Source organism: Mustela putorius, unplaced genomic scaffold, assembly GCF_011764305.1.
Source record: "Mustela putorius furo isolate JIRA1106 unplaced genomic scaffold, ASM1176430v1.1 tig00000040_pilon_pilon_pilon, whole genome shotgun sequence".
Lineage (NCBI taxonomy): Eukaryota > Metazoa > Chordata > Mammalia > Carnivora > Mustelidae > Mustela > Mustela putorius.
The window spans coordinates 2299833-2315895 of NW_025421261.1; positions in this window are offsets into that span (position 1 = coordinate 2299833).

Here is a 16063-nt window from a genome sequence, read left to right on the forward strand (position 1 = left end):
ATCCCACCCCCTTCTCCCAAACCCCCTCCCCCCGGCAACCCTCAGTTTGTTTTGTGAGATTAAGAGTCACTTATGGTTTGTCTCCCTCCCAATCCCATCTTGTTTCATTTATTCTTCTTCTACCCACTTAAGCCTCCATGTTGCATCACCACTTCCTCATATCAGGGAGATCATATGATAGTTGTCTTTCTCTGCTTGACTTATTTCGCTAAGCATGATACGCTCTAGTTCCATCCATGTTGTTGCAAATGGCAAGATTTCATTTCTTTTGATGGCTGCATAGTATTCCATTGTGTATATATACCACATCTTCTTGATCCATTCATCTGTTGATGGACATCTAGGTTCTTTCCATAGTTTGGCTATTGTGGACATTGCTGCTATAAACATTCGGGTGCATGTGTCCCTTTGGATCACTACATTTGTATCTTTAGGGTAAATACCCAGTAGTGCAATTGCTGGGTCATAGGGCAGTTCTATTTTCAACATTTTGAGGAACCTCCATGCTGTTTTCCAGAGTGGCTGCACCAGCTTGCATTCCCACCAACAGTGTAGGAGGGTTCCCCTTTCTCCGCATCCTCGCCAGCATCTGTCATTTCCTGACTTGTTGATTTTAGCCATTCTGACTGGTGTGAGGTGATATCTCATTGTGGTTTTGATTTGTATTTCCCTGATGCCGAGTGATATGGAGCACTTTTTCATGTGTCTGTTGGCCATCTGGATGTCTTCTTTGCAGAAATGTCTGTTCATGTCTTCTGCCCATTTCTTGATTGGATTATTTGTTCTTTGGGTGTTGAGTTTGCTAAGTTCTTTATAGATTCTGGACACTAGTCCTTTATCTGATATGTCGTTTGCAAATATCTTCTCCCATTCTGTCAGTTGTCTTTTGATTTTGTTAACTGTTTCCTTTGCTGTGCAAAAGCTTTTGATCTTGATGAAATCCCAGTAGTTCATTTTTTCCCTTGCTTCCCTTGCCTTTTGCGTTGTTCCTAGGAAGATGTTGCTGCGGCAGAGGTCGAAGAGGTTGCTGCCCGTGTTCTCCTCAAGGATTTTGATGGATTCCTTTCGTACATTGAGGTCCTTCATCCATTTTGAGTCTATTTTTGTGTGTGGTGTAAGGAAATGGTCCAATTTCATTTTTCTGCATGTGGCTGTCCAATTTTCCCAGCACCATTTATTGAAAAGGCTGTCTTTTTTCCATTGGACATTCTTTCCTGCTTTGTCGAATATTAGTTGACCATAGATTTGAGGGTCTATTTCTGGGCTCTCTATTCTGTTCCATTGATCTATGTGTCTGTTTTTGTGCCAGTACCATGCTGTCTTGATGATGACAGCTTTGTAATAGAGCTTGAAGTCCGGAATTGTGATGCCACCAACGTTGGCTTTCTTTTTCAATATCCCTTTGGCTATTCGAGGTCTTTTCTGGTTCCATATAAATTTTAGAATTATTTGTTCCATTTCTTTGAAAAAGATGGATGGTACTTTGATAGGAATTGCATTAAATGTGTAGATTGCTTTAGGTAGCATAGACATTTTCACAATATTTATTCTTCCAATCCAGGAGCATGGAACATTTTTCCATTTCTTTGTGTCTTCCTCAATTTCTTTCATGAGTACTTTATAGTTTTCTGAGTATAGATTCTGTGTCTCTTTGGTTAGGTTTATTCCTAGGTATCTTATGGTTTTGGATGCAATTGTAAATGGGATTGACTCCTTAATATCTCTTTCTTCTGTCTTGCTGTTGGTGTAGAGAAATGCAACTGATTTCTGTGCATTGATTTTATATCCTGACACTTTACTGAATTCCTGTATAAGTTCTAGCAGTTTTGGAGTGCATTCTTTTGGGTTTTCCACATATAGTATCATATCATCTGCGAAGAGTGATAATTTGACTTCTTCTTTGCCGATTTGGATGCCTTTAATTTCCTTTTGTTGTCTGATTGCTGAGGCTAGGACCTCTAGTACGATGTTGAATAGCAGTGGTGATAATGGACATCCCTGCCGTGTTCCTGACCTTAGCGGAAAAGCTTTCAGTTTTTCTCCATTGAGAATGATATTTGCGGTGGGTTTTTCATAGATGGCTTTGATGATATTGAGGTATGTGCCCTCTATCCCTACACTTTGAAGAGTTTTGATCAGGAAGGGATGTTGTACTTTGTCAAATGCTTTTTCAGCATCTATTGAGAGTATCATATGGTTCTTGTTCTTACTTTTATTGATGTGTTGTATCACATTGACTGATTTGCGGATGTTGAACCAACCTTGCAGCCCTGGAATAAATCCCACTTGGTCGTGGTGAATAATCTTTTTAATGTACTGTTGAATCCTATTGGCTAGTATTTTGTTGAGTATTTTCGCATCTGTGTTCATCAAGGATATCGGTCTATAGCTCTCTTTTTTGGTGGGATCCTTGTCTGGTTTTGGGATCAAGGTGATGCTGGCCTCATAAAATGAGTTTGGAAGTTTTCCTTCCATTTCTATTTTTTGGAACAGTTTCAGGAGAATAGGAATTAGTTCTTCTTTAAATGTTTGGTAGAATTCCCCCGGGAAGCCGTCTGGCCCTGGGCTTTTGTTTGTTTGGAGATTTTTAATGACTGTTTCAATCTCCTTACTGGTTATGGGTCTGTTCAGGCTTTCTATTTCTTCCTGGTTCAGTTGTGGTAGTTTATATGTTTCTAGGAATGCATCCATTTCTTCCAGATTGTCAAATTTATTGCCGTAGAGTTGCTCATAGTATGTTCTTATAATAGTTTGTATTTCTTTGGTGTTAGTTGTGATCTCTCCTCTTTCATTCATGATTTTATTTATTTGGGTCCTTTCTCTTTTCTTTTTGATAAGTCGGGCCAGGGGTTTATCAATTTTATTAATTCTTTCAAAGAACCAGCTCCTAGTTTCGTTGATTTGTTCTATTGTTTTTTGGTTTCTATTTCATTGATTTCTGCTCTGATCTTTATGATTTCTCTTCTCCTGCTGGGCTTAGGGTTTCTTTCTTGTTCTTTCTCCAGCTCCTTTAGGTGTAGGGTTAGGTTGTGTACCTGAGACCTTTCTTGTTTCTTGAGAAAGGCTTGTACCGCTATATATTTTCCTCTCAGGACTGCCTTTGTTGTGTCCCACAGATTTTGAACCGTTGTATTTTCATTATCATTTGTTTCCATGATTTTTTTCAATTCTTCTTTAATTTCCCGGTTGACCCATTCATTCTTTAGAAGGATACTGTTTAGTCTCCATGTATTTGGGTTCTTTCCAAACTTCCTTTTGTGGTTGAGTTCTAGCTTTAGAGCATTGTGGTCTGAAAATATGCAGGGAATGATCCCAATCTTTTGATACCGGTTGAGTCCTGATTTAGGACCGAGGATGTGATCTATTCTGGAGAATGTTCCATGTGCACTAGAGAAGAATGTGTATTCTGTTGCTTTGGGATGAAATATTCTGAATATATCTGTGATGTCCATCTGGTCCAGTGTGTCATTTAAGGCCTTTATATCCTTGCTGATCTTTTGCTTGGATGACCTGTCCATTTCAGTGAGGGGAGTGTTAAAGTCCCCTACTATCATTGTATTATTGTTGATGTGTTTCTTTGATTTTGTTATTAATTGGTTTATATAGTTGGCTGCTCCCACATTGGGGGCATAGATATTTAAAATTGTTAAATATTCTTGTTGGACAGACCCTTTGAGTATGATATAGTGTCCTTCCTCATCTCTTATTATAGTCTTTGGCTTAAAATCTAATTGATCTGATATAAGGATTGCCACTCCTGCTTTCTTCTGATGTCCATTAGCATGGTAAATTCTTTTCCACCCCCTCACTTTAAATCTGGAGGTGTCTTCGGGCTTAAAATGTGTTTCTTGGAGGCAACATATAGATGGGTTTTGTTTTTTTATCCATTCTGATACCCTGTGTCTTTTGACAGGGGCATTTAGCCCATTCACATTCAGGGTAACTATTGAGAGATATGAATTTAGTGCCATTGTATTGCCTGTAAGGTGACTGTTACTGTATATGGTCTCTGTTCCTTTCTGATCTACCACTTGTAGGCTCTCTCTTTGCTTAGAGGACCCCTTTCAAGATTTCCTGTAGAGCTGGTTTGGTATTTGCAAATTCTTTCAGTTGTTGTTTGTCCTGGAAGCTTTTAATCTCTCCTTCTATTTTCAATGATAGCCTAGCTGGATATAGTATTCTTGGCTGCATGTTTTTCTCGTTTAGTGCTCTGAAAATATCATGCCAGCTCTTTCTGGCCTGCCAGGTCTCTGTGGATAAGTCAGCTGCCAATCTAATATTTTTACCATTGTATGTTACAGACTTCTTTTCCCGGGCTGCTTTCAGGATTTTCTCTTTGTCATTGAGACTTGTAAATTTTACTATTAGGTGACGGGGGTGTGGGCCTATTCTTATTGATTTTGAGGGGCATTCTCTGAACCTCCTGAATTTTGATGCTCGTTCCCTTTGCCATATTGGGGAAATTCTCCCCAATAATTCTCTCCAGTATACCTTCTGCTCCCCTCTCACTTTCTTCTTCTTCTGGAATCCCAATTATTCTAATGTTGTTTCGTCTTATGGTGTCACTTATCTCTCGAATTCTCCCCTCGTGGTCCAGTAGCTGTTTGTCCCTCTTTTGATCAGCTTCTTTATTCTCTGTCATTTGGTCTTCTATATCACTAATTCTTTCTTCTGCCTCATTTATCCTAGCAGCGAGAGCCTCCATTTTTGATTGCACCTCATTAATAGCTTTTTTGATTTCAACTTGGTTAGATTTTAGTTCTTTTATTTCTCCAGAGAGGGCTTTTATATCTCTCGAGAGGGTTTCTCTAATATCTTCCATGCCTTTTTCGAGCCCGGCTAGAACCTTGAGAATTGTCATTCTGAACTCTAGATCTGACATATTACCGATGTCTGTATTGATTAGGTCCCTAGCCTTCGGTACTGCCTCTTGTTCTTTTTTTTGTGTTGAATTTTTACGTCTTGTCATTTTGTCCAGATAAGAGTAAATGAAGGGGCAAGTAAAATACTAAAAGGGTGGCAACAACCCCAGGAAAATATGCTTTAACCAAATTAGAAGAGATCCAAAATCGTGAGTGGGGAGAAAGGGGATAAAAAGAGGTTCAAAAAGGAAGAGAGAAAAAAAAAAAAAAAAAAAAAAAAAAAAAAAAAAAAAAAAAAAAAAAAGAAAAGAAAAGAAAAGAATTTTTAAAAAAGAAAACACCTAAGAAAAATGTAAAAAATATATATATATATATTAGATAAACTAGTAAAAAATCGTTAAAAAAGAAAAAGGTAACAGTTAAAAAAAAAAAAAAATTTTACCCGAAGGCGAGAAAAAAAAAAAATGAAAAAGAAAAAATTAAATTAACTGCAAGACTAAAAAAAATCACAGGAAAAAAGCCATGAGTTCCGTGCTTGGCTTTCTCCTCCTCTGGAATTCTGCTGCTCTCCTTGGTATTGAAACCGCACTCCTTGGTAGGTGAACTTGGTCTCGGCTGGATTTCTTGTTGATCTTCTGGGGGAGGGGCCTGTTGTAGTGATTCTCAAGTGTCTTTGCCCCAGGCGGAATTGCACCGCCCTTACCCGGGGCCGGGGTGAGTAATCCGCTCGGGTTTGCTTTCAGGAGCTTTTGTTCCCTGAGCGCTTTCCGTAGAGTTCCGGAGGACGGGAATACAAATGGCGGCCTCCTGGTCTCCGGCCCGGAGGAGCCGAGAGCCCAGGGCCCCACTCCTCAGTGCGCCCTCAGAGAACAGCGCCCAGTTACTCCCGTCTGCCTGTCCTCCGGCCGCGCTCCGAGCTCCCCGAGCCTGCGACCGGTTCAAGGTAACCCCGAGCTGCGAGCTCACTGTCGGCTCTGTCTCTGCAGCCGGCTTTCCCGTTCCAATACCCGCAAGCTCTGCGACACTCAGACACCCCCGATCCTTCTGTGACCCTGCGGGACCTGAGGCCACGCTGACCCCGCGTGGGCTTCGCCCCGGTTTAGCCTCTGGAGCGATGTCCCTCAGCGGAACAGACTTTTAAAAGTCCTGATTTTGTGCGCGGTTGCTCCGCCGCTTGCCGGGAGCCGGCCCCTCCCCCCGGGGTCTATCTTCCCGTCGCTTTGGATTCACTTCTCCGCCGGTCCTACCTTTCAGAAAGTGGCTGATTTTCTGTTTCCAGAATTGCTGTTCTTCTTCTCTTCGATCTGCCGATGGATTTTCAGGTGTTTGCAATCTTTAGATAAGCTATCTAGCTGATCTCCGGCTAGCTGAAGCAGTCTCAGCTTGCTACTTCTCCGCCATCTTGACTCCTCCCTCGATATTTGATATTTGAAGCTATTGAACCGAATCCTCCCTAGGACACAAGAATGTGTATATACCGCAAAACCGAGACCTGGCTGCTTAGCCTGGGAGACGAGCCGCTGTGAGAGGCGTCTGCGCTGCTAGTTCACTTCTGTATAAACATATATTTTTATCCCCAGGGGTACAGGTCTGTGAATCACCAGGTTTACACACTTCACAGCACTCACCAAAGCACATACCCTCCCCAATGTCCATAAGTGTTGGTCTATCGCAGGTTATTTTGCTGCCCAGTACTCCAAATAAATTACATACAATATGAATGCGTCTGTTAGACACCCAATGTGAGTGAAGCTGGGGTTAATTTCAGAAAAACATTCGGAGGCAGCCAAAACAGCTAAGCTTTACGTCTTCTCTTAATTGAAACTCCTTTTTTCTAAGGCTGCTTGTCGGTGAAATCAGTTGCCAAAGATAGAAAGAATTTATGACTGGTGTTGATTAAAACCTCAAGTACAAAACGATTTTAAACTACATAATAAACCCTTTGTCCAGTTCTTTCCTAAGAACACCGGTGCTTAAGATTTACCAACTAATACACAGTCCAGTATTGGTCTTGACATTGTTCAAATGAATACTTAAAACCAACAAGAGTACAGGAAGTCTGAAACATAATCCACAAACATTTAAAGGATGCTGATTTTGTATCAAGCACAAAAAATAAATATTGAAATTTGGAGGAAAATCACGCCTCTGAAAAGTCTGAGGATTGATTCAATTGTCATTCCCATCTTCTAGAAATAGAAACGGACATCTGGACCTAACTATTGACCAGTGGTGTGCAATGGCAGTTCTCAGTGTTCAGAGATCCCCAAGACACTTTCCGGGAGTCTGCGATATCAACACTATCCCAGAGAGCGTCAGTCTCTCACGATGCACTGGAGTGTTTCAGAGGCTACAGGATGGGCACCATCTCAATAGACTGAATGCAGACTTGAGACTCCAGCTCTCTTTTTATTCAGAGAGTAAGGAGATTTTTAAAAATGTAAAACAATACTTTTCGCCCTACTAAATTGTTTTTGGTTGTGGAAAATGCTATTATTTTTCACAAAATATTTGCAATTCCATTATAACAATTTTCCATGCAAAATACCCTGGTTTTCCCTTTTTAAAGAAAAGATTTTATTTGTTTGTTTATTTGACAGAGAGAGGGAGAGCACAGGCAGAGGGAGAAGCAGGCTGCACACTGAGCAGGGAGCCCGCCATGGGGCTCGATCCCAGAACCCTGAGATCACGACGTGAGCCCACGACAGGTGCTTGACCAACCGAGCCACCCAGGCACCCCTGGAATTATTCTTGATTCCTCCCCTTTTCTCCTATTCCACATGCAATCTATCAACAAATCCTGTTGTGTCTACCTCAACGTGTGTCAAAGTACAATGCACATCTCCTCATCTTTGCTACTCCCAACTTGCCTGGTCCAAGCCACAAGGATTATAAACCTGGACTGTTCTAATAACCTTCCGAGGCTTCTTCTTGCTGAAACCTTTTCCCATCTTCAGTGACTTGATCTGACTTAAATTTCAAAATAATTCCTCTAGCACCTGGGCTGAGTATAGACTGTAAAGGGGGCAACAGTGAGGTGAGCACGATCCATCAGGAGACACTGGCATCATTCTGACGAAACGTGACAGCAGCTCCACCTGGGCCAGTGGTGGTAAAGGTAGTGGCCATGAATGATTACATTCTGGGCGTTTTTTTATTGTGGGACATTTCAAACACATACATTTGTAGGAAGCCCAGAAAAATGGGCCCATATATAACTGTCTCCGAACTTCAGTAATGATCACCTCATGACCAATTCTCTTTCTTCCACAACTTGTCACTCTCTCCTTTACTAGATTATTTTGAAGCAAGTTCCAGATGGAAAATCATTTCATTCGTAAATATTTCAGGATGTAATCCAAAAATATATGGGATATGTTTAAAACAAACAAACAAAAACCTAATTACATTGTAAAAATTAGGAATAATTCCTTGACATCATCAAGTACCAAAATCGGTTTTCAAGTCCCCCTGATTGTCTCATACTAATTTTTATAATCTGTTTGAATTAAGATCTAAACATCAACTGATTTATATGTCTCTTAAACCTTTTAAAATAGAAAACTCATTTATTTTCTCTTGCAATTTTTTTTCGTGGAAAAATCGGGCCAGTTGTCATGTAAAATTGCATGCACTCTAGGGTTTTTCTGGTTGCATTCTTGTAGTGTCATTGAATTATGTTTTCTGTCATCTTCACTTCCTGGAAGATGGCAGTTGGATCTAGAGACTTGACCAGAATTCTTCATAGGTAGACTTGCTTCAGGAGTCACTTCTCAGGTTGTTTTATTTAGGAATGATAATGACTACTGATAGTCATTGCCTTGATCCGTTAGTTCACTGAATGTTGAAAAATGGTACCATTCTAATTCTAACCCTTCTTCCTCAATTATTAGCTAGAATTGTTCTGTCTTACCCTGGAGATAGTGGATTCCGAAAACGAGAGAAAGACAACAGAGATGCCAGCTTGAAGAGATAAAATAGCCAATTGAAGATTTAAAAATAAAATAACCTATTTCTTGCTTGGGAGATTTTTCGCTGTAAGACAGAGAGAAAGAACAGTGAAGAGTAACAGTAACAGTTCAGTGGCCTCAGCAAGTAATACGATGAGATGTTTACCCAAGTTTATTTTTCTGAAAATGTCTGACAATATCAAATTTTATCTTATTCCTATGAACTAAGGAAATTCAGAAACTTTATCATTTCCAGCAGTCTCATATGCAACTATGGATTTTGTGATCTTATTTTCCAGAAGGTTACTTAGCATGTAAACACTTCTTTTGGAGTTTGCAAAGCTCTTTTGCACATACCATCTCATTCAAACCTCGAAACAACTCGGTGAGTTAGTCTAGTTAAGTAGTGTCGCTCTATACTGCAAATGAGGGAACCAAAAATGTTTTTCTTTCACAGTCTTAAAGTTACTGCCCCTTAGTAGAGCTGTTTGTCTTAAACATAAATAACGATTGCATTGCCAGTGTTCACAGTTGCGTTGCTGTGGACGACCAGGAATGAATGAGTCAACGGTTACGTATGTGCAACATCACATCGTCTTTGCTAACTTGGCTCACCTGAATATTCTGAGTATCAACTTGCCAGGCCTGGGTCACAAGTTATATAGTGAGTGGGGGTGGGAGTGAGCAAGCAGAAATCATTATTAGAGTGTGATATAAGAAGTGTAAAACTTGGAAGTGTGTTCCTGACTTGCGCTGAGCATTGAGGCAGGCAATGCCTTGTGTTCAGTTCCCCACTCGACCAAATGAAGAAATTAGGGGTGTTATTAAAATGACAGTTTAAAAGAAAAAAAAAATGAAATGAAAGTTTAACTTTTCCAGTTATATTTTGCATTGATTATAGGATTGACAGGCTAGGGGAGAAAAACCACATTAACCAATGTTCTAAAGAAATTAACTTTAAAAACTAAGCAGAATTAATTCAGGCTGGTTTACAAAGAACCTATTTTAGAAGCATTAATGGAAGAATTGTAGGATTACAAATTTCTTTTATATTAGAAAAAAGTATGGGGGGTGCCTGGGTGGCTCAGTTGGTTAAGTGAATGTCTTTGGCTCAGATCATGATCCAGGAGTCCTGGGTTCAAGTTCCGCATCAGGCCCCCTGCTCAGTGGGGAGTCTGCTTTTCCCTCTGAGTCTCTCCCCTCTCACCCTCTCTCTCACTCTCTCCTTCAAATAAATAAATAAAATCTTAAAAAAAAATAAAGAAAAGAGTATCAGGGCACTACGTGGCTCAGATGGTTAAGCGTCTGCCTTCGGCTCAGGTCAGGACCTCTAGATCCTGAGATCGAGTCCCGCGTTGGGCTCTCTGCTCACTCAGGAAGTCGGCTTCTCCCTCTGCCTCTCCTTTCCCCCTGTTTGTGTTCTGTTTCTGTGTCTCTCGCAAATGAATAAATAAAATCTTAAAAAAAAAAAAAAGAAAGGAATATCAATACATCATGATATTTTAACACTATTTTTTTTAAAAGATTTTATTTATTTGAGAGAGAGTGAGCGAAAGAGAGAAAACACAAGCAGGGAAGGGGCAGAGGAAGAGGGAGCAGCAGACTGGCCCTTGAGTGGGGAGCCCGACCGGGGGCTCTATCCTGGGACTCCAGGATCATGACCTGAGCCAAAGGCAGATGTTAATCGACTGAGCCACCCAGGCGCCCCTTAACACTGGTCAATCAATGAGTTCAAAATAACCACAGCCGTTACTCTAATTAACTCTAAATTTTAAGACAGCTTCTAAGGTAATATGTATACATAAAATGAGTACTGTAAGCATCCAAAAATACATACAGATTTTACATATTTCCATTTCAATTTTTACTTAAAACATGACCATTACCTAAATTCCATCATCACAAATGTCCTTTGACTCATGACTGGCTAAAGTGCAATGAGCCCGGGAGCTTCCTTCCCCACGGTACTCGCACACTTAACTTTTGAGTATTCTCTTTCTTATAATTTCAGTGTCTAACCAAAAACCTTTCCATCCGTCACAGGGGAAAGAGTATGGTCTTCGTTGGCCCCGAGGTTCAAAGCCTTGTCCCTTTACTAACAAGGTGGGTTGAGATATTAGCCGAACCGCAGGGAAAGTGCCTAACACGTGCCGTGCTTCCCACACAGCAGCGTGTCCTTCCCTTGCCTCGTCGTGTGACCGCTCCGTGACGGTCGCCTTCTCCGAGCTGGTCCCCCAGGGGATGCAGCAGCCTGCCCCATCCCGTTCGGCCCTGCTTCCTTCCCCTTCCAGCGCTCGGGGTGTCCTTCTCCAGCGCTGTCGAGATCAACAGAGATCCGAAATTTAGCCATGTACGCATGCATCTCGTGGATTTAATCACAGAGGCTTTTGAGCTTGAAGGGGCCTCCCGGAAAGATAATTCAGCCCATGTGGCAGTCGAGGAATTGGGGGGCCACATGTCACTCCTCAAACACAGGGGGTGACAGTGCTGAGACGGATGTCCTCTTTTCCAAGTCCCCTGCTCTCCTTGTGACACTGCGTTGCTCATTACAAGCCTCTTTGTCGTTGCGGAGTGACACGTCTTGTGTTATGTTAGCAGAATTGAGGTCTCCAGGGACTACGGAGAGTGCACGGAGGGGACTTAGGATGATGATGGTGCGAGGTGGTGCGGACACCCTGGATAGCACTGGCCACACGACGTGAGGGCCCAGTGCAAAGGGAAAGTGTGGGGCCTCCTGTTCAAAAAGCAGGACAGGAATGCCATTAAAGTCACCAAAATGTAAATGTTTTCCCTTTCTCCACCATGGTGTTTTGTGGGGTTTTTGTTGTTGGCTACTAATGTTCTTTCTTTTTTTTTTTTTTTTTGCATTTTTAAAATGATCTTATTTATTTATTTGACGAAGAGAGAGACAGCGAGAGAAGGATCACAAGCAGGGGGAGTGGGAGAGGGAGCCGCAGACACCCTGCTGAGCAGGGAGCCCAACATGGGGCTCCGTCTTGGGACCCTGGGATCATGGTCTGAGCTGAAGGCAGACACTTAACAACCGAGCCTCCCAGGCACCCGTATTTAATGTTTTAAGTAAAGAAACAGTAAATGTTAAGTCACTGAAGAATTATTACTATTTATCTTTGTGTTGTGCAATGCCAGTTTTAAATGTAAATATAAGAATGTTTAACTTGTATGCAGAAGCATCCAAATTACACAAGTGTATTTTGTTTTCTTTTGTTTTGTTTTTTGTTTTTTAAAGGCTTTTGTTTATTTGACAGAGACAGATAGCCAGAGAGAGCCTGAGCAGGGGGCAGGGACAGAGGCAGAGGGAGAGGCAGACTCCCGGCGGAGCGGCAGCCGGATGCGGGACTCCATCCATGACCTGAGCCGAAGGCCGGTGCTTCACGACTGAGCCACCCAGGTGCCCCACAAGTATATTCTGCACCTCATCTGTGTGTGTGTGTTCTTAACAGAAGAGTGGAAATCGGCACAAAATTAACTGTTTTTATTTCTCTTCTTGAGAGGCACACATTCTACTAATACTCGCCCACTTGGCTTACTGATAAGGAAGGAAGACTGAAAGCCCAAGGAATTGCTAACGGCCCTCTCTTTTCCTTTTCTTCCATTTCATGGGGCACTGGGTGGCTCAGTGGGTTAAGCGTCTGCCTTCGGCTCAGGTCATGATCTCAGGGTCCTGGGACCGAGTCCCACATCGGGCTCTCTGCTCAGCAGGGAGCCTGCTTCCCCCTCTCTGTGCCTGCTGCTCTGCCTACTTGTGATCTCTCTCTCACTCTGGTCAAATAAATAAATAAAGATCTTTTTCTTCTATTTCATTATTTTCACCGTGAAGGGTCAGCCAATGCAGGACGGTAGCGCACTAACACTGTCTTCTCTCTGCATTGACCCTTTCAAATGTTCCTGAAACCAATCAGGCAGACACGTGGCTGGCATATGCAGTGCGACCAACCTGCACTGCTCTGTGTCCCCGTGTCCCCTTGTCCCCTTTACCCTCATTCCTTCGAGGAACTTTTTTCTTCCAGAAACGTCTTTCCCTGCTTAAATTCATTTTCCACAGAGATCCCATTGCCAATTGACTTTTTATCTTATTTTTACTGTTCTGTATTAATTTAATTTATTTTTAGCATCGTTACTTGAAAGTCATATAAATTATCTGAGGCATTGTGTCCACTTGCCACCCTACCCCATCTTTATAAAACCATTTATTATTAACATTGCACATTACAACAAAATTTTGTGTGTCAATTTTTCTTATTCTTTCTGAAATATGTCCTACAAATACAAGGAGTTTCTACACAAAATTTTCCCTAGGAGTAAAAATAAGAAGCTTCCATGTGGGGATGTCATCATCTCCTTAAAACAGTACTAGTAGTAAATATTTTGCCTGGTTAAACATTGGTCAAGATTCTTTGTTTTTTTTCTTTTAAGTATCTGTAGTGTCTTCCAAACTCCGTTTCTCTCTACACATGCAGGAACAGAATTACCCTTCTTCAGATGTATTTTATCATTTAATGTTTTCACTTAGTTGAATTATCAGTATTGCACATTCACAATGACTTATTTCAGGAGCACTATGAGTAATAATGGTGTTAAAACTTCTGTAGTATTTATTTTTTAAAAATTGTAGAAGATTTTATTTATTTATTTGACAGACAGAGATCATAAGCAGGGAGAGAGGCAGGCAGAGAGAGAGAGAGAGGAGGAAGCAGGCTCCCTGCTGAGCACAGAGTCCGATGCGGGGCTCGATCCCAGGACCCTGAGACCATGACTAGAGCCGAAGGCAGAGGCTTTAACCCACTGAGCCACCCAGGTGCTCCGTTCTGTAGTATTTATATTTACCAAAGCATTTCACATACTTTTCATACAAATATCTTTTCGTTTGATCTTCATGGCAACTCTAGGAATGATCTACAAATGTATTCTTAGGGGACACCTGGGCGCCTCAGTCGTTAAGCCTCTGCTTTCAGCTCAGGTCATGATCTCAGTGTCCTGGGATCAAGACCAGCATCGGGCTCTCTGCTCAGTGGGAGCCTGCTTCTCCCTCTCCCACTCTCCCTGCTTGTGTTCCCTCTCTCTCTCTGTCAAAAAAATATAAATAAAATCTTTAAAAAAATTTTAATGTATTTTTCGTCTTAAAGTTAATGAATAATATGTTGCTGCATATTAACATACAATTTCCTTATTCCTAGGTTTGAACTTTTTCTTTAAAGACTTTATGTATTTATTTGACAGACAGAGACAAGTAGGCAGAGAGGCAGGCAGTGGGTGGGGGGAAGCAGGCTCCCTGCTGAGCAGAGAGCCCTATGCAGGGCTCGATCCCAGGACCCTGAGTTCATGACCTGAGCCAAAGGCAGAGGCTTAACCCACTGAGCCACCCAGGCGCCCCCCCCCCCCCCGTTGGAACTTTTATAGGTATTTCTTGGGAAGTCATACACAAGCTTCTCCCTCCCTGCTGCTGCCGAGTCTCTAATGGAGGAAGACCAGGCCTTCATCGAAAACAAAGAGAATAGTCATTTGGGGACCATTCGAGTCCGCTGGGTTTGTAGTCTATTACAGTTAGTCTAAAATCACAGTAGAATAACTTTAAGATTCATGGTTCTTTATTCGTTTTAATTCGCCAGGTGCTGCTTTTCGAGGTCAGATGCAGAGTGTGGGGGAGGAGGGGCCGAGCCCTCAGTCTGGCCCTTTCGTCTCCTCTCTGTCTTGCCGCAGAGCTCAGCATCTTGTCGTTACAAAAGTGGGGGTACAAACATGTCATAGAACCAAACCCCGGCCCCCAATTTCCTTGAAAATACTGAATCAATTTTCATCCTCAAAATTTAAATGACACATATTCATTCTTGAGATCCGAAGTGCTGCCAAACATTCTTTCTTGCCATGGCAACATTCAAGAATTTGGAAAACTGTTCAAGTTTAACCGCCGGCCAAACGCATCAACGTTCCTGTTCACAGAGCAGCACGGTTAGTAGGGTCGTAAACACACTCCGATTCGATCACCTGTTTAACTCTCTTGGAAATTATTTATACATACTCTCTGTGATACTCATGATTATATGATATCCATTATCTCATAGATGTATCTCTCTAGCTGGTTAAGATTTTGATAGAGCCTCTCAGCTATCTATTCTTAGGTAAGTTTTAACAAAGGTCTCACCGCCTGCTGCCTTATTTAAATTTCATTCCGATGACCGATTTCTATTTTAAGTCCACTTTCTTTTCCTTCTGCTCACTTTCCTTCCTTCAGCCGGGACCCACCAATGCCGGGAATGCCTCTTCAGGTTCGCACTTCCTCTCTCCATGGTTTCATGTTTCTTCCTTTTCCTTTCAGAGGTGTTCGGTTTCCCTACCCACCTCTCCCCTCTCCACTCTCTCGGCTGTAGCTTGACTGGGAGTTCTCAGTTCCCAACAGGAGAAAGAGGAAGCCTATTCACATCCTATGTGTGCGCGACTTGCCTGCTGCTGCTGCTCCACTGGCGCCTCTCCTGCCCGGCCCCAACACGCGCCTTCCCCTACTTCCCCTCCGTCTTCCACATCACCAGGTTTTTCCTCTTGCCTGATCATGCCCATCTTCATACACATATCATTAGTATCTCCCATCTTAACAAGCTTCTTTCTCATTCCTGAATCCCCCTCCGCCACCTCCCCATCTCGCTGGTCCCCTGAAGAACAAAATTCGTGAATGAGTGCACGTTTCCAGAATCCTCTTTTCTCATTCTTTCTTCACCCGTTGCAATCAGGCTTGTCACTGATGAGTATCATGTTGTCATATTTAAAATTCTCACTTCTCATCTGACCTATCAACATTTAACATGACTGATCACTTCTTTCTTGAAATCATTTCTTTCCTGGGTTTCTCACCCCTATCTTGGTGTTTCTTTGACCTCGCTGGCCGGAAGTCGGCTGCCTCTTCTGCTCTCTCTTCATTCATAGCTTCACTTTGATGTCTTTATACCTCTTTCCTCTCCACGCTAGTTTCCTGGGTGATCTTATCTGGCTCCAGGGCTTTAAATGTCATCTATATGCACATGGCTTTTGAATTTATATCTCTAGAGCTGATTTCTCCCTAACTTTAGACTTTTATAATCAACACCTATTTAATATCTTCACATGGTTACCCAATAGAAACCAAAACAGAACTCCAGGTTTTCTCCTCCAAATCTACTCTTCCAGCAGTCTTCCCTATTTCTGTTAATGGCAAATCCATTCTGTTCAGTTGTGTAGTTTAAAAATCCTGGCATGCTTTCT